The 19115-nt window shown below is 37.7% G+C and overlaps 1 non-coding gene across 1 annotated transcript; it reads left to right on the plus strand.

The window, feature by feature from the left end:
• The first annotated feature begins 17193 nt into the window (after positions 1–17193).
• LOC121229771 (small nucleolar RNA R71) lies at positions 17194–17300 on the plus strand. Its single transcript, XR_005927727.1, has one exon. It is a non-coding gene; the product is annotated as a small nucleolar RNA R71 (small nucleolar RNA).
• The last annotated feature ends 1815 nt before the right edge of the window (positions 17301–19115 follow it).

The following is a 19115-nucleotide window of genomic DNA, read 5'->3' on the forward strand; positions in this document are numbered from 1 at the left end:
CAACTTCAAGGAGATAATACTTGTAGCTTTAATCTGCTCCACTGCAACTTCAAGGAGATAAGATTTGTAACTTGTAGCTTTAATTTTTCCACATAAGACTCGCTATGGTAGATTTAATCCGGCCCACTACAACTTTAGGGGTATAGGATTTTTCGCTTCAATTTGGTCCACTGCAACTTCAGCGAGATAAGACTTGTAGCTTCAATCTGTTCTATTGCTACTTGAGGGAGATAAGATTTGTAGCTTCAACTTACTCTAATGGAACTTCAGAGAGATAAGATTTGCTATCTTTAATCTGCTCCAATGCAACTTCAGGGGGATGAGATTTATGGCTTTAATCTACTCTACTGCAACTTCAAAGAGATAAGATTCACTATCTTTAATCTACTCCACTGTAACTTCAGGGAGATAAGATTTGTGGCTTTAATCTGCTCTACTGTAACTTCAATAAGATAAGATTTACTATCTTCAATCTGCTCAATTACTACTTCAGGGAGATTAGATTTATAGCTTTAATCTGCTCTACTGCAACTTCAGAAAGATAAGATTTGCTATATTCAATCTGCTCTACTACAACTTCAGGGAATATGATTTGTAGCTTCATCTTGCTCCACTGTATCTTCAGGGGTATAGGAATTGTGATTTCATTGATATATTGTACCATTCTCTGGGGAACATAACCTGTAGAGTCCATTTCATGGGCCTATATTTATGCCAAGAGATTAAGATATCATTATTAGAATAAATCAAATGTTCTTAACTAATATGAATTATATTTGTCTGCATGCAGAATGTTATTTTTCAAGAATGATTCCCTTTTTAATGCTTAGGTTCACATTGCTCATTGTTCGTTAAGGTTCTATCACTAATGTGTTACCATGCCTTTTTGTTCAGATCTGGTATCTTTGACAGGAGACCCGAAGAAGTAATCACAATTTACACTATTCATTCCCAAATATTTCCAGCCCTTAGATTTGGTTAGTTCTAACTAGTGGTCCTGTTTCAGGTCCTTCTACTATTTAGAAAACCTTTCAGAGAATATGAAAAGATCCTTTTACTTGAATATTGTTAGTCCATTAATCGTTATTTCAATGTAAAAATGCTTGAAAAATATTGTAAAAATGGACAAGATCGAAATTTATTGGGAGCAAAGCTCGAAATGAATAGATTAATCAAAATAGCAAACGTCGCTAAATTACAAAATGAGTAAGATGAAGGTACCCCAGATATCGTAGCATAAGCTTCTACATACACACTTCTCGAGGACCATTTTAAACTTGATATGTGTTTAGGAGATCTATAGTACTTTGTTGATGCCCCAAGATATAATGTTTCTTCTTTTAAGAGGACACAAATACCACATGTTCAATTTTCGATCTAAATCTGAGCTGACATTTCCTGGATTTTCAACTCAGAACCACTTTGGTCTCAATGCGCCCTTTCGCGAGTTTTCACATTGGCCTCTCCTCTTTTTTTTTAGGTGAAGTATTTCTTGACTGAATTCGAATTCACAGGGTTGGGCAAGTTTTTTCCATCCATCTTGGTCAAAATCAACGCTCCGCTAGAAAAGGCATTCTTTACCACATAAGGTCTTTCCCAATTTAGTATCCATTTTTTTTCTAAAGTCTTTTTATATGGGCAGGATCTTTTTCAATACCAGGTCCCCCTCATGGAATTCTCTGGGGAGAACATTTTTGTTTAAGCTCGCATCATTCTTTTTTGGTACATCTGGCCATAGCAGATAGCTTTCAACCTATTCTCTTCAATCAAGTTCAACTGATCATATCGAGATTGGACCCATTCTTTTTCGTCTAACTTTAACTCTGAAAAAACTCGGAGAGAAATAATCTCAACTTCAATGGGAAAAACCAAAGAATCTCGACTTCAATTGGAAAAATTGCCTCCATTCCATAAACCAATGAAAAAGGCTTTCCCTAGTAGAGGTTCCGATAGACGTTCGATAAGCATAAAGGGAAAATGGTAACTTCTCATGCCAGTCTTTAAAAGTCTCTGTCATTTTCTCCACGATCTTCTTAATGTTCTTATTGGCTGCCTCCACTGCACCATTCATTTTTAGGCGACATGGTGACGAGTTATGGTGTTTGATCTTGAATTGACTGTAGACTTCCGATATCGTATTGTTGTTCAAATTAATGCATTGTCAAATATGATCCTTTTTGGCATTCCATATCGACATATGATCTCTTTCTTCAAGAATTTGTTGACTGTCGACTTCGTGACATTGACATAGGATGTAACAGCCTAATTTCAGTGAAATCGGAATAGTGATTTCGAGACCACAAATTCGAGTCAAAAATAAAATTTATTTTAATTTTATTACATGGTCTGTAATATGTTAGAAATGTCATCTGAAAATTTTGATAATAAAATTTTATCGATTTAGTGCTTAATTATGGGATGGACTAAATCGCATAAAATCCAAAAGTTGAATTCTAATAGATAGAAGGATTAAATAGCTATGAAATTCAAAAATTGAGGTTCTTATATGGTAATTAGACCATTAAAGAAAAGTATGTATATATTTTAGTGACTCATCCATAAAAATTTAAAAAAAGGGCAATGACTGAATTGGAAATTAAAAAATATTTAATTAATTAAAAAGATGATAAAAGATATCATCTTATTTTTCTCATCTTCTTCCCCAAAATTATATGAAAACCCTAAGAGAGTGAGAAGAAACTTTCATGGCTAATTGGATCCGGACAACATAAATTTGAGGTTAGATCAAGGAAAAGGAAAAGTTTCGAATTAGTATATTATTTACGCGAACAAGTATCGAGGTAAGTTCATGTAACTTAATCGAGCATGTAAATATGTTAACTAGAATGTTATGACTTATATTTGTGTGAATATTAAAAATGTGTGTATGATTATATGTTCGAAAATGCTGGAAAATGGGTAAAGTCTCATTTGAATATTGAATTTCGATGGATAAATGTGATTGCCTTATAAAATGAGGTCCTACATTTGTTGCTGACGGGATTTAGCTCGGACGAGTAATCTTATTGATCTCATTATAGAAAGGATTTAGCCTGGACGGGTAATCCCGATTTAATCCCTCTCGAGCATATGTTACAATTAGGATTTATTCTGGACTGATAATCCTAATTGAGCTCTTTTGAGCATACGTTACATAAAGGATTTAGCCTGGACTGGTAATCCTGTAATACGATATGTGTCTCGAGAGTGTGTTCTTGATTAAATGCCCTAATAGGTACTCTTGAATGAGAATTGACGGGTTATTGAATTGTACACCTTGAGTGTACTACTTGAGCATCCATCAGAATTCTAATGATTCAATGGAAAAAAATCTTAGCATGATGAGGGAATTATGAGATGAAATGACAATGTCTTGAAAGAATATTGCATGATGAGCTCATCTATGTTTACTTGATGTATATGAAAATTTTGTGACTAACATGTTTGATTGAATGCATGTGTTTAGGCAATTTTGCCAAGTTGATGGAAAACATGATATTGTATGCTTAGATTTAATAAACGGGATTGGTAAGTTTAGTTTCCGTTATATGAACTTACTAAGCATGTAATGCTTACTAGATTTTAATTTCTCTATTTTATAGTGCTCGGAAGCTCGTGAAGGTTGGAGATCATTGGAGCATCATCACACTATCCACTAGCTTATTTTGGGTATATATAGTAAAATCATTTTAGTATAATGGCATGTATAGGCTAACTTGGCCATAGATGGATTAAATATATGGTTTCTAATCTAGCCATTGGAATGATTAGTAACAATTGTTTTTGATATACTTGTAATGTCATACTATGGTAGCTACATATATGTTAAATGGTTGATCAAATTATGCTTAACATGAGGAATATACCAAGGTAAGATTATAAACATGTATGCATGTAATGATATGTCATGTTGAACGATAGAGTTTGCTTAATTTGAATGCTTGAAATGGTTGGTTTTTGGATGTGAGTTTAAGTATAGGTCGTTAGTGTGATTTTGGGTGAGAAATGAAGCTAGAAATGGCTTTATTTCGTCCACACAGGCAGACACATAGGCGTGTGTCTAGACCTTGTGTGATACACGGCCTGGTACATTGGCATGTGGTTAGGCTGTATGTCTCTTGTATCTTGAATTTGAGCAATAGAATGCTCAGAATTGAGCACACGGGCGTGTGTCTTAGCCGTGTGTGTTACACGACCTAAAACACGGGCGTGTGTCTTGGCCGTGTAAAACCTGCACTTAATTTCAAAAAATTGAATTAACCACACGGGCGTGTGGTTGACCGTGTGCACAAGTCAAAAAGCTACATGGGTTCAAACACGGCCTACAGCAAAAGCGTGTCCTAGGGTCACACAGGCGTGTCCCTTGTACCACACGGGCGTGTGAACCCTGTAACTTAGAAAAAATTTTAAATGTCATGAAAAATTCTTAGAGTTTCCGATTAAGTCCCGATTTGATTTTAATGCTCATATTGGGTCTCGAGGGTCCATTTAAGGGATGTTACGAATAATTTCAAAAGATAAATAGTAATTGATATAAATTATCTGTAAAAGTTCTGAAAGTTTCGGTAATGTTTCGTAACCCTGTATCGGTGACATACATGGGTTAGGAGTGTTACATAGGAAGCGGCCTCTACCCACTTGGTGAAGAAATCGATGACCACAAAGATGAATCAATGCCCATTGGAAGCTTTTGGCAAGATCAACCTAATGACATCCATGCCCCACATAGAGAAAGGTCATGAAGAAGTCATAACATGAAGAGGTGAATGAGGCATATGAATTTTGTCTCCATAAATTTGGCACTTATGGCATCTCTTGGCATAACTGATGCAATCCCTTTCCATGGTGGACCAATAATATCCAAATCTCAATATTTTCTTGGCCATTGTAAAATCATTAGCATACGTCTCGCAAACGCCCTCATGGACTTCTTCTAAAATCTTCTTAGCCTTAATGGCATCCACACATCTTAGTAGCACCTGATTTTTTCTTCTTTTATACAGGATCTCTCATTCTAAGACATAGTCATTGGCCAGTCTCCTCAACGTCTTTTTATCATTCTCGATCACCTGATCAGAGTATTCACGATTCTTTACATATCACAGTATATCATGATACCAAGGGTGATCATCCTTTTCCTCTTTCTCGATGTTGTAACAATGAGCCGGAGCCTAATAAATACCTATCTGGATAGGTTTTACATCCTCTTGTCTATTTACTTTAACCATGAAACCTAAAGTAGCCAGGACGTTAGCCATTTGATTTTCATCTCGCGGGAGGTAGTAGAAGGTGATGTCATCAAACTCCTAAATTAATTCAAGGACCAGTCTTCGATAATTGGTCAACTTGGGGTCTCTCGTCTTCTATTCTCCTTTGAGTTGATAGACCACCAGTGTAGAATCCCCATATACCTCTAGTACTTTGTTCTAGCATTCTATGGTTGCACGGAGACCCATGATGCATGCTTTGTATTATACCATATTGTTCGTATAATCAAAATCAAATTTACTAGTAAAGGGATAATGATCTCCGTTTGAGGATACTAGGACTGCATTGATTCCGTTACCTATAGCGTTGGAGGCCCTATCAAAGTTTAGTTTCCAAAGATGTTCTTCTTAAGCACCTTGTTCAGTAGTCACAACATACATCAGATTTTTATTTAGGAAATTGATATCCAAAGGCTCGTAATCTTTTAGAGCTCTACTGGCTAGAAAATTTGCTATTGCACTGCTTTTTACTGCCTTCTAGTTCACATAGACTATATCAAATTTGGAAAGTAAAATTTACCGTCTTGACATCCTTCCATTCAGAGCAGTCGACTCCATCATGTACTTTAAAGGGTCTATTTTTTAGATGAGCCAAGTTGTGTGGTACAACATGTGTTATCTCAGTCTTCGGGTTTTCCTGATTAAAGTACAACACAATTTTTCAATTGGCGATTATCTTGTATCACAATCAGTGAATTTCTTAGTGAGGTAGTATATCACTTTTTCTTTTCTCCCAGACTCATCATGTTAGCCAAGCACGCATCCTATGGAATTCCCAAATACTACCAAGTACAGTATCAGCGATTTATCTAGGCTAGGTGGTATCAACACTAGGGTATTGGACAAGTAATGTTTGACTTTGTTGAAAGTCTTCTAGCATTCTCCATCTCATACGCCTGCATTATGTTTCTTAAGGAGACAGAATATGGGGTCACATTTTTCAATTAGTTGTGAAATGAATCGAGCGATGTAATTTAGTCTTCTTAGGAAACCCCGAACCTCTTTTTGAGTACGCGATAAAGGCAACTCTTTTATAGCCCTGCCTTTATCTAGGTCAATTTCGATCCCCTTTTCGCTTACTATGAATCCATACAATTTTCCTAACCTAGCCTCTAAGGTACATTTTGCTGGATTGAGCTTTAGCTGGAATTTTTTCAACCTCAAGAACAATTTTCTCAAGACTTGCATATGCTCTTTTTCTGTTTGAGATTTTACGATCATATCATCGACATGAACCTTGATTTCCTTATGCATCACATCATGAAACAGGGTTACCATGACTCTTTGATATGTCGCTCCCATATTTTTCAGTCCAAATGGCATCATTTTATAGCAAAATATTTCCCACATGGTTACGAATGTGGTATTTTCCATGTCTTCAAGATACATCTTTATCTGGTTGTATCCATATAAGCCATCCATGAAGGAGAACAGTGAATAACCTGCCGTACTGTCCACTAATATGTCGATGTGAGGCAATGGGAAATTATTCTTCGGGTTAGCTTTGTTTAAATCCCTGTAGTCCACACACATTCATACTTTCTCATCTTTCTTCTAGACGAGGACTATATTAGCTACCCACTCCGAGTATTTAACCACTTGAAGGAAACCAGTGTCAAATTGTTTCTTGACCTCTTCTTTTATTTTTAACAGGATGTTGGGCCTTATCCTTCAGAGTTTTTGTTGAACTAGCTTTCATTCTTCCTTTATAGGGGTGTACCACAACATCAATACTTAGACCAAGAATGTTTTGATACGACCATGCAAAGACAACTTTGAATTCTTAGAGTAATTCAATGAGGTCTCCCTTTGTCTCTGCAGTGATGCAAGCTTTGATCTTCACCTCTTTCTTTTCTTATTTGTCTCCCAAACTCACAATTTATACTGACTCTTTGCAAGGTAGGATTTGTTTCTCATCTTGTTCTACCATTCTTAACAAATCAAGAAATAAGTTACAATCTCGATCATCTTCAAAGTCCTGAGGTTCCTCTTGACACATATCTTGCTCAAAAGAAGACTTTGAGTCAATAGCAGCATTACTCGTATCATTGATATTTGAAGACCTGTTATAGGAACGAAGGAATACCCAAAGAATAAATAAATCTAAGAATAATTATCTGTGTAGTATGAGTATGAATGAAATGGGAAAAAGAAAAGAATATTTGCCAAAATGAGACACAAATATACATTTTATTAAAATAAAAATATTGGACATATGCCTTTTCACAAAAGGATTCTTATTGCTCCAAGCTTAGAGCAATAAATGTATTTTGAACATTACACTGAATTAGTTTTAAAAATTACAAGGATCTCTTCTATAATCCAATTGTTCAGAACACTTCTAGGGATATAATGACGAATGTCTGACAGGTTTTCCCCAATTTTTTCTTCGGATATGGCATTGATGCTCAGATTCCCCAACATTCCTTTTTCTAACATATTTCATTCAAGATAAATAGTTTCTCCTGACACGAACGTTTTGGATATATGGGGAAAAGTCATTGGTTTCCATTTGACCTCTCCCCTACTTAATCGTGCTCTTCTTCTTTCTTGTTTCTTCTTTAGCTCTTTTTTCTTTTGTTTCACATCTGGCTTGTATCTTAAGCCAAAACGGTCTTGTTTGTCCATCAGTATTGATGCATCGACCCTTTCTTGTAAGTATTTTCTGAGTTCTTTCCCAAGTAAAGCTCCTCTCCCGACTGTCAACTGTAGGCTCATCCTCGTAGTTTTGGATATTTTGGGCACTAGGATCTTATTTCCTTCAACAATAAAGGTTGTATTAACAAATTTTATTGATCGAAAGGAACATTCTTTTGCCTCTTCATCCACTCCTATGTATGGTACGCAAGTAGTTACGGATGCAATGATATCTTCCTTAACATTTATCGTCACCAGTCGACCCTCTGTTACCAACTTCAGTTTTTGGTGTAGTGACAATGGCACTACCCTAGCCAAGTGAATCCAAGGTCTCCCCAACAAGCAATTATAAGAACGCTTGATATCCATCACCAAAAAGTCTACCTTGTAAGTGTTTGGGCCAATTAAGAGAGGTATTTCAATCCTTCCCATCACCTTCATTTCTGTACCATCAAGTGTTCTTATTATATTTTGGCACATTTTCATATGAAAGCTATCCACTAGCAACCTATTCAATGTGGATAGAGGCAAAACGTTCAGCACAGATCCATTATCGATTAACACCCCTGGCAATGTATATCCTTTGCAGCGGGTGGTGATGTGTAGAGCCTTTGTGGATCCCATGCTCCTTGGAGGTATTTCATCGTCATTGAAAAAGATGAAATTGTCGACACTTAGATTGTTCATTCAGATTGTTAACCAGAAGATCTAGCTTGTTTACAGAGATATCATCAGTGACACAAGTTTCATTGAACACCTTCATCAACGTGCTATGATATGTCTCTAAGCTCAAGAGTAAGGCTAATACTGATATGTGAGCTGGTTGTTTGTATAGCTGTTCTACAACACTATACTCGCTATGCTTCAAGAATTTTAAGAATTCCTTATCCTCATTCTTAGTTACCAGCTTATTAACAGGTGATTCAAGTTTAGCCGTCTATTCTTTCTTATGTTCAACCGCTAGGGGTTTTCCTTTAACAGGCTCGGTTCTTGCATTTGCAGGGTCATAGCTCCTCCCATTGTGTGTATAGAAACTAATATCCTGACCCTCTTCTGAAGTGCCAACGGAGTTCTCCTCTCCTAGAATCATCACGTTGTAGTCATAATTCCATGGAACCCTTTTACTATCCTTATAAGGAAAAGTCACGGGCTTCTGAATTATGACTCTCAGCACAGCTTGCGTTTCTACTTCATTATTTCTTGGCCGTGAAATAATTACGTTTCTACTTCATTATTTCTCAGTGGTGAAATAATCACCATCGGGTGATTGACTTTGTAGCCTTCTCGGTCAATTCTTCCTCTAAGGCACAAACATCTCCTCCTTACAAGCCCTCGACCTCTTCAAAGAATTCCGAGTCTTTGTTATCCATCAGACTAAAGCTCTGAATTCAACACACTCTTGGATTTCATAACCTTCTTTAGCGTGAACTCATATTAGCTCCTCATTTCTTTGGGCATCCCTTCTGAATCTTGAATGATTAATCTCACATCTATCATCTTTTGCAAAACCTGTTTTAGTGAGGGTTTTACTTCTGCCACATCAGTTTTGGTCATCTTTCCTCTGCTCTTAATTATCGCGTTTACCCTTTGATCTGAATGACTGGGTAACAAATTTCCTGCCACATTAGGCCTCGGTGGATCATCGAACCCTACAATCCCCATCTTGATGAACATTTAATCAACTTTTTAAATGCAGTGCAATTCTCAATTGAGTGTCCGTTTATTCCTGCGTGATACTCGCATTGAGCATTCGTATCATACCATTTTGGGAATGGATGTTGCATGGGTTTTAAATAAAACTGGGATACCACATGCGCGTTGATCAAATTCTGATATAACTCCCTATATGTCATCGGCATGGGTGTAAATTAGAGTTTTTCTGTGTTTGGCCTTGAGTTTGATTCTTGCCTTAATGAGTCTTGATGGCTAGTTGTTACAGTCCTTGGTTGGTCTACAGTGACCAGTTTTGAATAACTTTTATTATACACACCTAAGATGTTCACTTCTGATCACGTGATTCGTAACAAGTAATAAATATTTATAATGAAGATCAAACCTAGACTAACTATTATCACGATGAAAAGGCAAGCGCACCTATCAAATAATAGTTTAGTAATGGCAAGACCAAGATATCGTACCCAAGGGAACCAAAAGTACTAGTAATAACTATCTTTTTATTATTAACCTAGAAATAAAGAGGGGTTGTTTATTAAACTAATTAACTAATTAAACTAAAGCAAAGAGAAAATTTGGAAAAAGACTTGAAGAAAAGTAATTGATAAAGATAACACCCAAGGAGGAATCCACCTAGATTTCACTTGTTATCTGACTCTGAACCAGACAATTTATTCACTTGACTTGATCCATGAGACTCCCTAACCTATATTATTATCTCTTTCGAGACTAATAACGTCTAACCCTCAGTTGAATTAATTGAAATCTCTTTCTTAATTAAAACCCCTAGGGAAACAGTAAATCGATTTATAGACTCCCATATTAGGTTTCACCCTAATCCGACAAAATCTCATAACCCTATTTCTAGGCATTCGATCAACTCCGCTTAATTATGCCAAATCTACTCTTAGATAGGGACTTTTGCTCCTCTGCATAGGCACATCAAATCATGAATTAGTACCCGGAATATTAACTCAAGCATTAAGAACACATAATTAAGAACAAATCAAGTATTTATCATACAGTTCAGATAATAATAACAAGATCCATCATAAGTTTCAACCCCCTTAGGTATCTAAGGGGTTTAGTTCATAATAAAATAAGAGTACATCTCAAAAGTATGAAAATAACAAAACATAAAGAAAACTCTAAAACCCCTGAAGGAATTCTGAGAGAGATCTTCAGTCTTGGAGTAGCTCCGGCTTTTGGGATGGATCTCTGGCTTCCTTCAAGTAATTCCCTGCGTGTAGTTTTATACTCCAGAAAAGTTCTAGAGGGAGACCCCCTTCTAAGTCGTATTTAGGGTGTTTATATAGGCTTTGGATTGGCTTTCTTCCTCCCTAAGTATCGATTTCCGTGTAAAATACAAATTCTTGAAAAAGGGACACGCCCGTGTGAGGTGATTGCCAGGCCGTGTTCGATCTGTTAAATTGCACACGGCCGTGTGGGTCAATAGCCAGGCCGTGTGAATCGTGAAAGCCTTAGTCGACATCCTCGCAAGACACGGGCGTGTGAGCTACCCGTGTTGCAAGGCTTAGGCCGTGTCATCTTCTCGATTTGGTTTGTTTTGTCCCTTTTTGGCTCGTTTTTGGCTCCTTTTGACTCTTGGTGCTCCCCTGAGTACAAAACATGAAATAAGCGGATTAAGAGCACCAAAATCCACAAATCTAGTAACAAACATCCATAAATATGCTACATATTTAGGGTAAAAATATGTATAATTTGGCGTTTATCAAATACCCCCACACTTAAACATTTGCTTGTCCTCAAGAAAAATTCTCATTTACTACTAGAATTCATTCCTTTCAATCACATAATCATTACTGATAATGTTACAAAGTATTCCACGAAAAATCATACAGTGAGAATTCAACTATAGGGGCATTAAAAACCTCAAACAATCTAAATCGAATATTTTGATAATAAAATCATAGGTAATCTCCTTCCTCTAAGTAATTAACCTTAGTCCTAAATATACAAGAGATGACATCCTTACTAAAGATTCAATCAAATCACTCAAAGTGTTTAAGGTTCAAGATTAAGTACTCGATTGTCTAACATGAGAAGTTATTACCATAGGCTTGCATGAAAATAAAATCTCCACCACTTGTAAATGATATGATACACAAATTAAAAGGTCTTTGCATGGTTGTAACGGGGTTTAGGTTATAGGTATGGATACAAGCTGAAAAGACAAAGGTTAGAATCGAGATATTTCAATTTATTACCCCACTATCAAAAACTTAATTTCTGAAACACAAACAAATATCTAGAACTATATTACATGAGCTCTCTTTTTTTCATGACAACTTTAGCTTGCTGAAGATTACAAAAACAATACTAAGTTTTTTTTAAGAACAAATCAAGTCAATACAATATAGTAATCATACTTCATGATTCAGTAACAAAAAATGGTGAACATAGTGAGGTAACAATATTAAATTTAATCTCGATCAAAAAAGTAAATTAAGTAAGAGGATTTCAACAATAATGGGTTAATGGGTTAATGATGAGGGTTAATAAAAAAAAGGTTAGTAGGCTCAATGGGGTTCACTAAGGGTTTAATTATGTGGGAAGGCTTTTTATGGAGTAAGTGGGTTAAATCCTAAGTACCTTTATCATCTCAGTATATCAAATCATACGTATGATCTCGACATGTATAATCGAAGCAAGTTCTAGAATAACAGTTCAATATTGACATGCTCAAACCACAAAAGAAGTGAGCAAGAAAGAAAGCTATATGCTCAAAAGGCTCAAAAATCTCACCAAAAATTTGAGTTTTTGATGTCATTCCTGTATACTTAAGATTTCAAGATAATTCATCAGTTTAGGAAAATAAACTAAAAAATTTAGTTCTCAAAATATCAACTTATCATGCTCGATTCTCTAATGTCCTATAATCAAATAATCATACATAATTCCCATGGTCTAATTCATGACATATCAACAATAATTATAGATTAATTAGAATTCATTCGATCAATATTATGAGAAAATCACTTAAGCACAAGACCAAATTTAGGGATTTGAGAATAATGCAAAAAGTTAAGCATCATGTTCATATTCACCCCCCACACTTAAGATGTACATTGCCCTCAATGTAAAAAGATAGAATATTCAAAATAAAGAAAATCATCAGAGGGAAAGATGTGAAACTCCCTGTTATATGGATGCGGAGCTTGATTCTGGGCTGGAGTGTTTGGGGAAAGTGGTAGTTGCCACTATTCTTGGCTAGATGAAGAAATTGGGTAGTTGAACATGGCACTTGTAGGGTATTGTTCCCTATTTGTTTCCTCATTCCATAAAATATTCCTAGCAGCTTTGCTTGGAAGTCTGTAGAATCATAAAAAGCTTATTAAGAATGGGTGTGGAAGAGAGCGTAGTGGGATTACTTGTTAGAAATACCAGAAAAATGAAGAAAGTAAAATTTACTAATATAGATATGTCTTTCAAAAGAAAATAATAAAATTGAAATGAAAACAAAAATAAAAATAAAAAGATAGGAGGATTCAATGATCCTCGTCAGCAGGGCCCTTAAGTGGTGACACTGGAGCGGCGATGTGAAAGTGTTGGCACAACTGCTGCATCATGACCTGCATGTCGTCCATCTGTCTATCACATCGCCGATCTCGCTCGTGAATCATCTCGAACTGTGTAGTGCAATACTGCTCGAAGTGAGCGAGTCGGTCGGAAAGGTGTGCCAATGAAGCAGCCGCATGAACTGGTCGCTCCCTAGGTGGTGTGGTAGAAGGCTCCTCGTGCTGTGGGGGAACATCATCAGGAACGACCTCAAGATCTTCCTCGTCAATGGCATGAGTGAGACGGTACTAAGGAGGATCGGTCCCACATTGGCGCTCAATCATCCTCATGTGTAACATAGTCGTGATGTCCTGTGGGGACATCTGACCTATCAGTGTAAGCGCTGATGACTGGGCCACGGTGTTGAGGAGGCCGTAGTGTCTGGTGAGGCACATCACGTAGGGGTCGATAGAGATTACTCCCTTCCGATGCCGCTCGGTCTGATGGCAAATGGCGAAAGCGATGAAGTATGCCAAGTCAGTCACATGTGCATTCGCTATGCACCATAAATAGTAGGCGTCGTGGGTGTTGATGACACCGATGCTCTTTCTTTTTCCGGTCAAGGTGTGTGCCAATATGGCATGGAGATAGCGTAGGGAAGGGGCGAGAGCTAAGGCCTTTGAGCGGCTGGGGTCGTAAGTGGAAGAGAGTGGTGTCAAAGCCTTCCAGCACAAGGAAGGAGAAATATAGATATTGCATGATAGTCCATTCATGTCCTCCTCCTCCATAAACTTGTCGGTGTAAAGTCCCAAAGCGACTCCATACTCTGGGACACTCATCATATGAACTAGACCGCCTAATCGAAATTGAATGGTGCCGGGGTCGTCATTGTTCGTCATCCCCACCTGTGGATGAAAAGTAGAGCATAATTCTAAAGTTAGCTCTAAATAAGTAGGTTTGGTAATAGCGAAGAACCGTTCTCATGGGTCTGTGGATAGGAGGGCGTGGATGGCATCAGCTAGCTGGACTTGCTCCACGGCAGCCCAATCGATGGAACGACCTGTAGTGAGGGGTCGCGCGCGTAGTATTTGAAATAGCTCCTACTGCGAAGCTTTCGGAAACTCAATGAAAGGGTGCCGAACTTCGGCTGTAGTACGTATCGAGGAAGAACCCGGTCCCCTACATCTTTTTAAGGATGGGACCGCGGCCTTCTTGCCTCTCGATAATGACATAATATACCAAAAGCTACTGTAGGGTGGTGCACGGGCGTGTTGGTAGTGAGCATGGGCGTGTAGAGTTGGGGTACAGCCATGTAGAGGAAAAATAGAGGGAAAAGAGAGGGGTAAGTAAGGATTAATGTAGGGGGAGTGGATTTTAGGGTGGTTTTGGGGTTGAGGAAGTAAGAATCTAGGGAATTGTGTCTGGAATAGGGATTAGGGAGTGGAAAAGGGGAGATTTTAGCTAGGGTTTTGAAAGGGGGAAGAAGATGAACAGTGGTTTACTTATATAGGGGAGGGTCACACGTCCTAGGGCCAAGCTCGTGTACTTTGAAGGTGAGCCCGTGTTTTTAGAATTTTTCTATTTAGGTCATGCCCGGCTACTATCCCAAGCCCGTGTGTCTTGGGCGTGTGTGTCACACGGCCATGCCGTACGGTCGTGCCTAGCTTTGTTCGCTTCTCACACATCCATGTGTTAGGGTACCACGCCCGTGTATTATTTTCCACGGCTTAACGGCACAGGCGTGTCTCACGCCCATGTCGAAAAAATAGAATCGAGCCTTGCCCCTGGTACGCCCGTGTTTTCCATTCCTACGCCCGTGTTCACCTATCAAGTCCACCCACGACCATGTCGCATGGCCATGGGGATTTATCACATCCCGTGTTTTGGGGAAATCATATCCTGCTTCCACACGGCCGTATCGTACGGCCGTGTCTCTTCCCTTGCTTGGTCACGGCTTTAGGCAAACCCGTGTGCTTGGCCATGTGTGTTGAAAAATTTGCAATTCAAAGATAAAGTTAATGATTTAAAGTGTTAGAAATTAAAAATAAAGAAATCAAAATATGTTAGTGCTCGGGTTGCCTCCTGAGAAACGCTTATTTATAGCTTAAGCTCGACTTACCTCTTTAGTGAATAGTCAGGGTGGTTTGAGGAGTTTATACTCCTCATTCCTGCTATCAATCTCGTCAAAATAAGGTTTTAACCGGGTATTATTTACCTTAAAAGTGCCGAACTTGGGGTGACTCACCTCCACCGTATCGAATGGAAAAATACTGAGTACCGTAAGAGGGATTTCCTCATTCGGTGTAGTAGTGACAATGTGGGGATCTGCGACATCTAGTAAGACTTTATCGCCAACCTTAAGTTGATTTGGAGAGGTATCGGACTTGTTTTGGTGTAGTCTCGGTTTATCATGTGTTCTCAGTTTGTGTGCTTGCCGTTCGTCTAGCTCCTCTATCCGTAGCCTTCATTCTTCATGAATGTGTCCTCTATCATTTCTGAAACATAGCTCGTGAACTTCTTTAAAGCTCAATTTCTGCAAAGTTATATTTTCAGTTTTAGTAGATTGGTGTGGACTATTACCTTCAATGTTCGATGTGATGCCAGAATTACGAGCTTAAAGGGTGATTGTTTTGTCTCCCACATGAAGTGTAAGCTCACCTGTGCCAACATCAATAATTGTTTTAATAGTTGCTAAAAAGGGCCTCCTTAAAATCAAAGGGGTTTTATTATCCTCCTCTATGTCTAGAACAACGAAATCAATGGGGAATATGAACTTATCTACTTTCACGAGTACATCTTCAATAATACCCTTAGGGAATCTTATAGTTTTATCTGCAAATTGAATGCTCATCCTAGTTTGTTTAGGTTTCCCAAGACCTAGTTGCTTAAACATTTTGTAAGGCATGACGTTAATACTAGCCCCTAAATCAGCTAATGCATGACTTATATCTAAACTACCAATTAAGCAAGGAATTGTAAAACTCCCTGGATCTTTCAATTTGTGGGGTAGCTTATTCTGTAGAATAGCTGAACAGACTGCGTTTAGCTCCACATTCACGCTTTGTCCAATTTCCGCTTATTTACTAAAAGTTCTTTTAAAAATTTTATTGCATTTGGCATCTGCGACAAAGCTTCAATAAACGGTAAGTTAATATGTAATTTTTTCAAAAGTTTGAGGAATTTACCAAATTGTTCTTCTGAGCGGACTTTCCTTGTCGCGTTAGGGTATGGGACATAAGGTCTATATTTTTCATTCACCATTTTGTTATGACTTACCTCACTTTTACCTTTACTCACCACAGTTTCTTGCATCAATTCTGGCTCAGGCGCAATGAATCCTTCCTTATTTTGAGTACTAATTGCGTTGAGGTGTTCCCTTGGGTTAGGTTCAGTATTACTTGGTAAGCTACCTTGTGGTCGTTCGAAGATTAGTTTGGATAGCTGGCCTATCTGAGTTTCGAGTCCTTGGATCGATGCTTGTTGATTTTTAAGTGCTGTCTCGGTATTTTGGAAACGAGTTTCTGATATTTATATGAATTTTGAGAGCATCTCCTCAAGGTTCGGTTTCTTCTCTTGTTGATACGGTGGTTGTTGAAAACCCTGATGATTTTGTGGCTTTTGATTCCCATGACCACCCCAGGAGAAATTTGGGTGGTTCCTCCAACCTACATTATAAGTATTACTGTATGGGTTATTTTGAGATCTAAAGTTATTATTACCCATATAGTTGACTTGTTTCTCTTTGGTTGTAGGATTGAAGGATTGATATTCTGTATGCACACCTCATCCACTTGAGTCATACCTCATTACTGGATGTACTTACGTAGAACCAAGTAAACCATCAATCTTTTTATTGAGAAGTTCTACCTGATTTGACAGCATAGTAACTGAGTCGACGTTATAAACGCCGGCTGTTTTTGTTGGCTTAGCCCTCATGACTTGCAACTGATAGTTATTCAGTGACATTTCTTCAATGAATTCATAAGCATTTTCAAGTGTTTTATTGTTGATGGTTCCGCCAGCAGCTGCGTCAATCATTTGCCGAGTCGAGGGATTCAGACCATTATGGAATATTTGTACTTGAAGCCAAAGCGGTAACCCATGGTGAGGGCACCTTCTCAGTAAGTCCTTGTATCTCTCCCATGCATCATAAAGTGTTTCTAAATCCATCTGCATAAAAGAAGAGATATCATTACGTAATTTAGCCGTTTTAGCCGGCGGAAAGTATTTTTGTAAAAAATTTTCGATCATTTATTCCCAAGTAGTAATTAACCCTTGTGGTAACGAGTTCAACCACTGTTTAGCTTTGTTCCTCAATGAAAAATGAAATAACCGAAGACGAGTGGCATCATCAGAAACGCCATTGATTTTACATGTATCGCAAAATTTCAGAAAGTTTGCTAAGTAAGCGTTGGGATCTTCATCCTGCAAACCATCAAACTGAACAAACTACTGTATCATTTGAATTGTGTCAGGTTTGAGTTCAAAAGTATTTGCAGCTACAGCCGGTCTAACTATGCTAGATTCAATTCCTGTTAAAGAAGGTTTAGCATAATCATACATAGTGCGTGGAGTAGGATTTTGATTAGCCGCAATTGTAGGAGGTAACTGATTGCCTTGGTTTTCAGCCATCTCTTCGGTTGGGGGTTGAGTATTGTTTTCTTTCTCGTTCTCTATGCATCTTAAGCTGCGCCTTATTTCTCTTTGGTTTCTACGAACTGTACGATCGATTTCTTTGTCAAAAAGTAATGGTCCCGACGGGTTTCTTCTAGTCATAAACTATAAAAACCTGCCAAGAGAAAGAAAAAGTAAATTAATTAGTAATAATAAAATAAAATAAAATAAAAATTGCAAGAAAAATAAATGGCTAAAGTAATAAAAATTTAGCGTTCCTAATATTTTAAGTCCCCGGCAACAGTGCCAAAAACTTGATCGCGTGATTCGTAACAAGTAATAGATATTTATAATGAACATCAAACCTAGACTAACTATTATCACGACAAAAAGGCAAGCGCACCTTTCGAACAATTGTATAGTAATGGCAAGACCGGGATATCGTACCCAAAGGAACCAAAAGTACTAGTAATAACTATCTTTTTATTATTTAACCAAAAAATAAAGAGGGGTTGTTTATTAAACTAATTAACTAATTAAACTAAAGCATAGAGAAAATTTGGAAAAAGACTTGAAGAAAAGTAATTGATAAAGACGACACCCAATGAGGAATCCACTTAGATTTCACTTGTTATCTGACTCTGAACCAGACGATTTATTCACTTGACTTGATCCGTGAGACTCCCTAACCTATATTATTATCTCTTTCGAGACTAATAACATCTAACCCTCAGTTGAATTAATTGAAATCTCTTTCTTAATTAGAACCCCTAGGGAAGCAGTAAATCGACCTATGGACTCCCATATTAGGTTTCACCCTAATCCGGCAAAATCTCGTAACCCTATTTCTAGGCATTCGATCAACTCCGCTTAATTATGCCAAATATACTCTTAGACAGGGACTTTTGCTCCTCTGCATAAGCACATCAAATCATGAATTAATACCCGGAATATTAACTCAAGCATTAAGAAAACATAATTAAGAACAAATCAAGTATTTATCATACAGTTCAGATAATAATAACAAGATCCATCATAAGTTTCAACCCCCTTAGGTATCTAAGGGGTTTAGTTCATAATAAAATAAGAGTACATCTCAAAAGTATGAAAATAACAAAACATAAAGAAAACTCTAAAACCCCTGAAGGAATTCTGAGAGAGATCTTCAGTCTTGGAGTAGCTCCGGCTTTTGGGATGGATCTCTGGCTTCCTTCAAGTAATTCCCTGCGTGTAGTTTTATACTCCAGAAAAGTTCTAGAGGGAGACCCCCTTCTAAGTCGTATTTAGGGTGTTTATATAGGCTTTTGATTGGCTTTCTTCCTCCCTAAGTATCGATTTCCGTGTAAAATACAAATTCTTGAAAAAGGGACACGCCCGTGTGAGGTGATTGCCAGGCCGTGTTCG

The sequence above is a fragment of the Gossypium hirsutum genome, chromosome A05, assembly GCF_007990345.1.
Source record: "Gossypium hirsutum isolate 1008001.06 chromosome A05, Gossypium_hirsutum_v2.1, whole genome shotgun sequence".
NCBI lineage: Eukaryota > Viridiplantae > Streptophyta > Magnoliopsida > Malvales > Malvaceae > Gossypium > Gossypium hirsutum.